Source organism: Gavialis gangeticus, unplaced genomic scaffold, assembly GCF_001723915.1.
Source record: "Gavialis gangeticus isolate Ggan-Ray unplaced genomic scaffold, GavGan_comp1, whole genome shotgun sequence".
Taxonomy (NCBI): Eukaryota; Metazoa; Chordata; order Crocodylia; family Gavialidae; genus Gavialis; species Gavialis gangeticus.
The window spans coordinates 2,181,367-2,190,459 of NW_017729016.1; the positions used below are offsets into that span (position 1 = coordinate 2,181,367).

The following is a 9,093-nucleotide window of genomic DNA, read 5'->3' on the forward strand; positions in this document are numbered from 1 at the left end:
CAAGATCCTTTTCTGCCTCTGTACTGACGAGAAGGGAGTTCCCCAGCCTGTAAGTATGGTGCCGGTTGTTCCTCCCCAGGTGCAGCACCTTGCACTTGTCAGTGTTGAATCCCATCCTATTCTCATCCGCCCACCCCTGTAACCTGTCTAGGTCCGATTGCAGCCTATTCCCTCTTCTAGCATGCCCACATCCCCCCACATCTTAGCGTCATCAGCAAATTTGAACAGGGTGCTTTTTACCCCCTCGTCCAAGTCTCTGATGAAGATGTTGAACAGTGCGGGCCCGAGGACCGAGCCCTGGGGGACCCCACTGCCCACATCCCTCCAGGTCGAAAATGACCCCTCCACCACCACTCTCTGGGTGCGGCCCTCCAGCCAGTTGGCAACCCATTTGACTGTGTGGGTGTCGACACCACAGTCCTCCAGTTTCTTAATGAGAACGGGGTGAGAGACACTGTCAAAGGCCTTCCGAAAGTCCAGGAAGACTATGTCCACTGCTACCCCTGCATCTAATGATTTGGTGACCTGGTCGTAGAAGGTCATAATGACAATTGGTCGTAATGACAATATCTATATGCCAGGCAGTGCTTATTCACTATCCTGTGAGGTGCTAAGCATCTAGCCCATGAAATGAAATCCCTTCTTTCAATCCTAGTGTGCCAGGTGGGTAGTAGCAGGTGCCTGGGGTCTTGCAGGTCAGCTTCCTAGCGGAGATGTGGAGCGCTTGTGTGTTCTAACTGTGACTGGTTTCACTTACACACATACCCCAGTCCTGTAACAGAGGTGGACAAACGACAAGCAGAGTGATCCCTTCTTCTGGGAATCTCAGCCATCCTCAGTGACTACAGGGAGCTCTCTAAGAATTGACTCTAATCAGAATCCACAAACAAACTCTCCTGAAGCTGTTCCTCCTCCAAATCATAAGGGGTTGGTACGGTACTGGTACAACACCGCACAGTTGACAACCCAGTGGTTGCAAGTTCAAAGCCACGGCAGAAGCGCTCATCGCATAGCCATTGGATTCCACCGAATCTGTGAATTCTGCTAAATACCTTGTTGCAAGGGCACAATAAAGAAAGGAAAGGCTCAAGTATAAACACAGCTAGTACAATGCAGCATTTCTCCTCAAGACTGCATACTTTGTTCCACATGGAAGACAATGTAATAGTGCTACTGGGACACACCTGCCAAAGCAATATTTTATCTGTTGCAAAATGTCATGCCCAGGAAGGGTACCAAAGGTTTTTTAATAACAGTAGCTAATTGTTTGCAGTCCTTGCCCTGTTAATGAACACACCGGAGAAGGTATGCAACGAAAAACCACGCTGACGTCAACATGGGTAGAACCCAGAGTAGGATCAATTCCAATATACCAGTAAATGTCCCATTACTCTGAATTCTCTTATGTATGGATTCTCTCAGTATTACGGCTTCCTTCATTTGTAGCAAAAAGGATGATCTATCGATATTCTTCAGTGTCCATTTTCACAACTTGCTTATCTGGAAAAAATTGTTGCGAGGACAAAAAAGTATAGGCTATTGATCAAAGCTGCCCAATAGCTCATCCCTCCCTCCCCTGACGCACTTGTGCTTTCAAGGTCTTTTTGGATTTGGTCAGACTGGGTTAGGTTGGGGTTTTTTTTGGAAGGTGCTAACAGTGTGTTCCAGCTGATTGTTTGCAGTGGTTGAGAAATGTGTTAAATCTGCTGTCCCAATTGATCAGGAAACCTGACTGGCTCTTATGGTAGGGCCATTCCTCGGGGGAGCCTATGAAAGCACAGCTCAGTTTATTAAAGTGGAAAGTTAGAAGGTGTGTGTGAAAGCTGGGAGAAGGAAGGAGCTGGGCTAGGCATGGGCTGAGTAAGCCGAGAACCTCAGCAGAACACAGAAAGACTAAGCAAGGGTCTTTATAGCTAGGATACATAGTCTAGATCAGCAGGAGAGAGGTTTGATGGGTCTGATCAGTTTATTGGTGTATAGGGAACTGCTTAAAGGACAAATGCTATTAGAGATAGTTTGGGGTGGGAGAGAACAGTGGGTTTGGAGGAAGATTTTGGCTAGGAGTCTTGCTGTAGATTCAGGAGGGGATGGTGAGACCCTAGGCAGAGAACCCACAGATCATGCTCATCCTAGTGTGTTAGCTAGAGTCAGGATTAAGTGTGGTTCTTGAGAGCAGGGCAACAACAAGTGGTTAGTGTAGGGAGGGAGGGTTTTGTGAAAAATCCATGCTATAGTCTGAGGTAAGGTGAGTACAGATTTTTGATCTATGTGTGTACCCCTCCCTCCTCCCAAAAGCCCCTTTCGTTGAAACTGCCCAGCAACAATATGGTTGCATCTTTACGTATTTAGAACACAGTGTGTCGGGTCTAATAGTCTTCCTAAAGAGCACTACAATCATGGCAAGAGCAGGGCTCTGCCATGGTTCTGGGATGCTCTTTGGCCTGCCATACAGTATGAAATGGAAGAGTGTTTCAACCTGGATGGGGCACAGTTGTGCTGTCAGTGGCTCCTTGGGCTGCTTCTCTGATGAAGACGGGATCTCACACAAGGGTGTGATGGGATTTCTGTTATACTCAGGCTTGGTGACTTCCAGTCTAGATGGTAGCATGAAACATGGGTTGTTCATTGTGGATTGGGGTAAAGTGACATCAGTGGACTTGGTGCTCTGCCATCTGCAGGGATTGACACACGGGACTTAAGTCGCTTGAAAGAGCATGTCATGCGAACACAAATGCGACGCACCAAATTAACCCAGGTTAACATTTTAAGGTGTGGTAAATTAATGAGGATTAAATGCTGTGTCATGTACAAATGCCCCTAGACAGCACTAAAGTCAGAGTCCTGTTCCACAGCTATTGCCATCTTGCTCTGATAGAGATGATGCATAAGATAATGGCCAGGTGGTAAAGGTGCAGTTATTATCAGTGAGGAAACCAGCCTAGGAGGCCATGGTGAAAACAAGTTTTGAAGGAGGAAGGGCACTTTCTGACAGTCTGGGTGTTGCTTAGAGTAGAAGACTACTTGAAAGGAGATGCGGGGAAAACAGCTGGTCGGGAAATAGGAACAGAGGAAGCCAGAAAAGGTATAGAAGGTATATGAGAAAACTAGAGCAGAGAGGTAAGCTGGAGGGGACGGGGTACAGGGTCTTGAAGATGAGAACAAGGTGTTTGGGGAGGTTAGAGCCAGTGGACGGGAGGAGGAGGGAGGTAATTTGGTAAAAGACAAAGTACCAACTCAGTGAACCAGGCATCTCCCTCTGGAGATAAGATGTTGCCTCTCATGAGACTCCTCTGGAGAGTAAAGCTTTTAAAAGAGCCCTGCTCTTGGGCTGGGAAATGGACCGATTGGATGCACTCCTGCCTAGCATAGCATAGAGGGCTTGGAGAGTGGAACACCTTCTCGAGCTTGCAGATTCAGCAGGAAATGTGGGCTGCAGTGCAGGGGTTAAGGTTGTTTCCTGTAGCAAGTGTGACAGAAGCAGACTAGCAAAGGATGAGGTGAAGGAAGGCAGACTGCTGGAGTTGGAGACAGTGTTAGCATCCCATGGGACCAATCCTGATTTGTGCTTGACTAGTGAATGGCAAGGAATCTTGCAAGCTCTGTGCAGTAGAAGTGTGGGGGTCCAAAGTGGCTGGCAGGGAGTCTGGTTACCCTGCTAATGCATGGTTGTACCAAGGAAGCCTGCTCTGCGTAGGGGGGCAGGGCTAGGTCATTTCCTATCATGCCATATGCAATACCCACTAGGCAGGGAGCAGCCTCTTCCTGTAAAGATTAGCAAAGTGCAATCAGCAGCCAAATTCCTGCCCTTGCCCTGAGCTATTTTGGACTCAAATGTGTAGTAAATAGTGCTGTCTACCCACTCTTTCACTGCTGAATGTGAATTTTCTGCCTTGGTACAATTTTCTGCTTTGTCGAAATACAAACTAGCTCTAGAATGGTCTACACATCCATGGGAAATTACCAACAACACCCTTTCTATACTGGCTGCTATGAAAGCAAACATTGCTCCCAATGATCAATGGCCCATATAAGGCATAGAATTGAATGTATTACGTCTCTAATCTGAAGGGGAGACAGTGGCTAGCTGAATGCAACACAGTGACTGGCAAGTGCAGACTGGCAGCTGTGTATTTGCTCTGTAACATTTAGCTTTTTTCAATTTCCCTGTTCTAAAACTGGATGACTCACTCATGCTGCCATTTCTATTAATAAGGGTTTGAAGGCAAAAAAAAAAGTGCTGCAAGGCTGAAAGACGACTATTACATTAATTTTGTCAAAAGGCAAGACTCTCTGAATCACAGAACTGGCAGGAAGGGAAATCAGATCATTCATTTGGTAGAAGGTGTTTTAGAACTTGCTCCTAAAGGTTCTTGTTTTAAAGCATCACTTACTGCAAATCCTGTCTCCCCCTTCAGCCTCTGCTTACAGATGTGACGCTGAAACCATGTGCATGCACACACATTGTGGCTAGGGTTGCCATCCCTCCTGGATTGGCTGGGAGTCTACCAGAATCGGCATCAATCTGCTGGTGACTACTGAAAGCAATCCGGGAGACTGATATTGTGAACGGGTTGAACAGTACAATTAATTACATTACGTCATGTTGGGGGGAAAAAAATCTCCTGGAATAGCTTCAGTTAGAGCTGGCAACCCTAATTGTGACCTGTTTAATATTAGGTGCTCTGTCAAACCCCTCATCTCTGTCCATGGGGTAAGGTGACATCTTGATTCCTGATTATGTGACGCATGTGAAAATCAAAGTGATGCTGATGCCCAGAACACTTTTGCAAACACTCATTCAGTTCAAAGCTGCATGGGTCAGAAGGAACTTGACTGTAACAGAAATGACCTGGGGGCTTATCTCTTTTAGTTTATTAAGCCACCATCAAGAAGCAGTCACTGCAAAACATTAGGATAGCGCTGCACATTCCCATGGCACAGAGGGCATAAATAAGACCTGCTCTCTGCTTTTATGTCTCTTTACAACAGTGGGAAGGCTGTTTCTCAGAATGCTTTGAAGGATGGGAAGAAAATGAGACAAAAACACCACTGGCTACTTTTTTCTTTTGGGCTGTGACAACGTTTATAGCCCTGTCATTATCTTCTGCCTCCCCTACTGGCTAATGTCCATTTCTTCCCTTGATGCTGCTTTAGAAAAATCTCTTCTTGTCCATTACTTCCAAGGCAGTGAATCGGGAGAGGCTGACAATTGTTCACTGCAGAGAGGATGGGTCGCTGATGTTCTTTAAAGAGCACCCTCAATACAACTCTGTCTGAGCAAAGACTGCTCTAACAGGCTCTAGGAGACAATGCACTGAAACAGATGCTTTATTTATGCCTTGCCAAACTTTAATTGCAGGGGAAAATTAATCCTATTTATGTGCCTCCACTGCTGCAGTATCTGGGGGCTGGGGTGGCGTACACTTAGGTGCATGGTTGATAGCGTGACCGTGTCAGATTCCAACGAATCTGTGAATTCTGCTAAATATTTTGTCACAAGGACACAAAAGGAAGGAAGGGACTGCAGTAGCTGAGTACATTTTTGATTCTCTGGTCTTTATAACAATTAAAGACGTGATTGCTTAATAATCAACTTTCAACTTCTCCTTTAAAAAAAAAAGCCGAGTTGTGCAGGATGGAAGCCACTTGGATGGTGGTGATGACAAGGAAGGGGGAAATGCAAGATCTAATGACTGACATGTGTCTTTTGATTGGTGGTAGAACTAGAAAGGGGTCTATGCTATGATCAGACAGGGGCCTTGCAGAGCAAGCTGCAACAGTATCCACAAAAAAAAAACAAAGGTCCTTGTAATCCAAAGGAAGACAATTCTTTCATAATAGCCAAAAAGGAACTTCCCTACGTGTGATTGAGTATGAACTATAATGACCCTACGAGCTGAATCCTGGCTGGCAGAGCTTCACAAATAACTATTAACAGAATAAAACATATGTATAAAAATACAAATAGAAAAGTGCTCATGCAGAACCCTTTTTGGCAGTGCTGTTTCATATGTGGCACTTGTACAGTACTGTACATTATAGAACGAATTAAACCTTTTCTCCCATGAGAGTTAAGTATTACATCCCTGTTTTACAGATTTGGAAACAGAAGCAGATGAACCAACTCACCTAGGGTCACAAAAGGCAGTTAGTGTTAGAGCACGGATTCAAAGTCAGGAATTCTGTAGCTAGCCCATGCCATTGTCTTTGCTTGTAGCAATGACAAATTTGGAGATTTTGGGCAGGCCAGCTCAGGCACTCAGCCAGCAGATTTGGGAAGGGATAGCCAAATGTTTCTAGGGGAAGGCTGCCAATTACATCACTGGTCAGTGCTTCAAGATGTCTTATTGCCTTTGTTCCTTAAATAAGCGACTGACTTAAACTTCCTTACACTGCTGGATGCCAATGAGGTGCTAGGATGAAGGATGCAGCCAAAGGACTCGTTGAACCTGATCCCAAAAAGGAATTCATCCATGAAGCTAAACAATAGGTAATGTTCTTGTCAGAACTAGAGAAACAGAAGTCTGTGAGCAGAAAAGTAGAAGCAGGGAGTTCATTTTCTTCTCACTCACCAGTGTATAAGTAACTCTATGGAAATCTAGGGAATTACTCCAGTAAAAAAATTGTGTAAGTGACTCGAGAATCAGGCCCATGTATACTTATTCTGGTCATGTGTATTAAATACATGCTTTTGTTCTATGTGAGTATCCAAGAGAACAATGCAGTACTTCACGTCTCATTTCTATTCTGTTACTGGCTCAGTATTTTTAGTTTTCATTCACTAGGGGGTGAAAAGGGGAGATGATCTGCTGGTTCTGATGGAAGGAAAGATGTTTTTAAATATAAGCAAAGATTGCACAGTTCACCTCCTAATAGTGAAAATGGAATTAAAGAAAAATGAAATTGAATGTTGCTTCCTAACAAGGGCACTTGCCTGACAGGAAATCATGCATATTGTATGGCTTTGCTTTCCCTTGTTATATTAAGTTCTCAGACAGTGAGGGACAGAAAGTGTTCAGTCCTAAGATGAATATCTGCCTAGGAGATGAAGGTCTCACTCCAATATATATTAGGTGTACTATTGTACAATGATTTCTGAGGCTGGTTCATTGTTACAGGAAAAGTAACACCCTTGTCATGGCAAAAAATGCATAGATCCTAACTCTAATTTATTTTTTAAAAAGTCTAAAATCCTGTTGCATACATTACTATAATGAACACTGAATGAAAATGAACACTTAACATTATAATGATCATTTGTTACGGGGAGCTGAAAAGTCAAGCATCCTTTATTTTAGAGTAAAATTGTTTGAAACCATTTAACAGAATAACACCACCTGCAAAATGATATTACACTACCCCAATCAAGATAGGCATCTACACTTGTAAAATCCATGGAGAAGTCTTATCCATTGGAGGCAGTGCAGGGTGACTAGGACTATGACAACATTTTTTTTTGAAAGTACAGCTTTTGTGTGGAAGGCTTGCTGGTGAAAACATAGCATCCCAAAGCCAGGTGGATGCATCAGCCTCTTCCTGAAGGACAGTAGGAATCAGGACTTGTAGTAGAGGTGTTATCTTTTATTAGTCCAGCTAGATTTTTGCAAACCCCAAAACTTTAATTACAAGCTTTCGGGCACAAACACCCTTCTTCAGGTATAGGAGAAAAGATTGTAAAAGTTCTCCTGGGTAGAAACCAAAGTTTATATTTCATAGGAGAGTAGGGCATTTCAAGAACATTTTCATCCAGTAACATCCTAAAATGTGGGGGGGCCTGCAAAGGACCTCAAAAAGCATTGCAAAAGCATCTAACTCTTTGTAAAGGGGACTGGAAGAGATTGTAGACTTGATTTTCTACTTCCAGAGAAACTTTACATGGGTGCTGAGGACAAGCTGGGCAGGGGGAGGAGGAGAGAGGGGGGTTTTAAATCTCCAGCTCTGCCTTCTCCCACACTCAGACCCATTTATTCTTCAAAGGGCCATTCGTGCAGCTGAGAAATCAATAGCCAAGGTGCAGCGATGCAGAATTGGCAGCGTGGGCAGGCAGTGGGCAGTTGCATTTGCCACCCTGCACCATCCTGTATCCCAGGTTTATTTCCCGGTGGTCGGATGCACTTGTTTATGGCGCTTTCAGGTCCCTGGCGCTTGTAGACGACATGAGGTTTCCCGCTTACGCCACCACGACCGCGTTTGCGTGAGCGGGATTTCCTCTGCGCGGGCCTGGCTCGCGGGTTGGCCGATCAAGGAGTTGTCAGCGTGCTGGGACTCGAGGTGCCCGTCCGCGACGGCGGGGAAGCGAGCGGCACCCCGCTTCACAACCTGACGTGCACGTTACGGCGCGCAGCTCCTGGGGGCGGGAGATCATCCAGGTGGGGATGAGCCTGAGCCTGGGCTTGTCTGCTGAGTGTCCTTGCTCATCTCCTATATAGTGGTTCTCCACCTTTTTAGGCTTTAGTCTTGTTAGGCTCATGCCAACCGAATGTTAGCTCTTCGGTTTTCACTCTTTTTTTTTTTTCTGATGACTGAACGAAGAGCAGAAATATTCGAAATCTCTGGATTTACGGTGAAACATGTGTGGTCTTCTAAAGGGGCTAGAGGTGCCTGAACAGCTCTTGGGGCACCCCAGGGACGCTGCAGCCCCCTGGCTCCAGTGTCCCTGGGGTGACACCCCCTTGCCCTCCCTCACACCTCAGGGGCCCTTGGCCACACCCAACATGGCGCCCGAGGGCGGGGTGCTGCTGAGGGGACGTGACCACGTGACAGCCCCCCCCATCCAAGATGGCGGTTGGGAAGGGGCCTTCCCCACCCAACATGGCGGCTACGGGGGGCACCTTCCCCACCCAACATGGCAGCTGTGGGTGGGCGGTGTCACGTGACCACCCTTCACACCCTTCCCCCGCGACGGGGCACCCCCCCATTCTGAGCCGGGAGGGGCGTGTCCTGGGGATGCCCCGCCCCTTCGCACGGCGCCGCCATTTTGCAGCGGGATGCTGAGGGGTTGAGCCGTGCAGCTGCCGCCGCCTCCTCTGCCCTCCCTCCCCGCGGCTGGGCTGGGCTGGGCTGGGCTGGGGCAGGCCGCCGCCGCCTCGGGCG

General features: G+C 46.5%; 1 protein-coding gene across 1 annotated transcript in view; it reads left to right on the forward strand.

Annotated features, from left to right (window-relative positions):
* Positions 1-1,816: 1,816 nt before the first annotated feature.
* PRPSAP2 (phosphoribosyl pyrophosphate synthetase associated protein 2) overlaps positions 1,817-9,093 on the forward strand; it is a 25,148-nt gene continuing 17,871 nt past the window's right edge. Inside the window, exon 1 of the mRNA XM_019512679.1 lies at positions 1,817-2,245. The gene's annotated coding sequence lies outside the window, so the exon portion shown is untranslated. The remainder of the gene's footprint in view (positions 2,246-9,093) is intronic.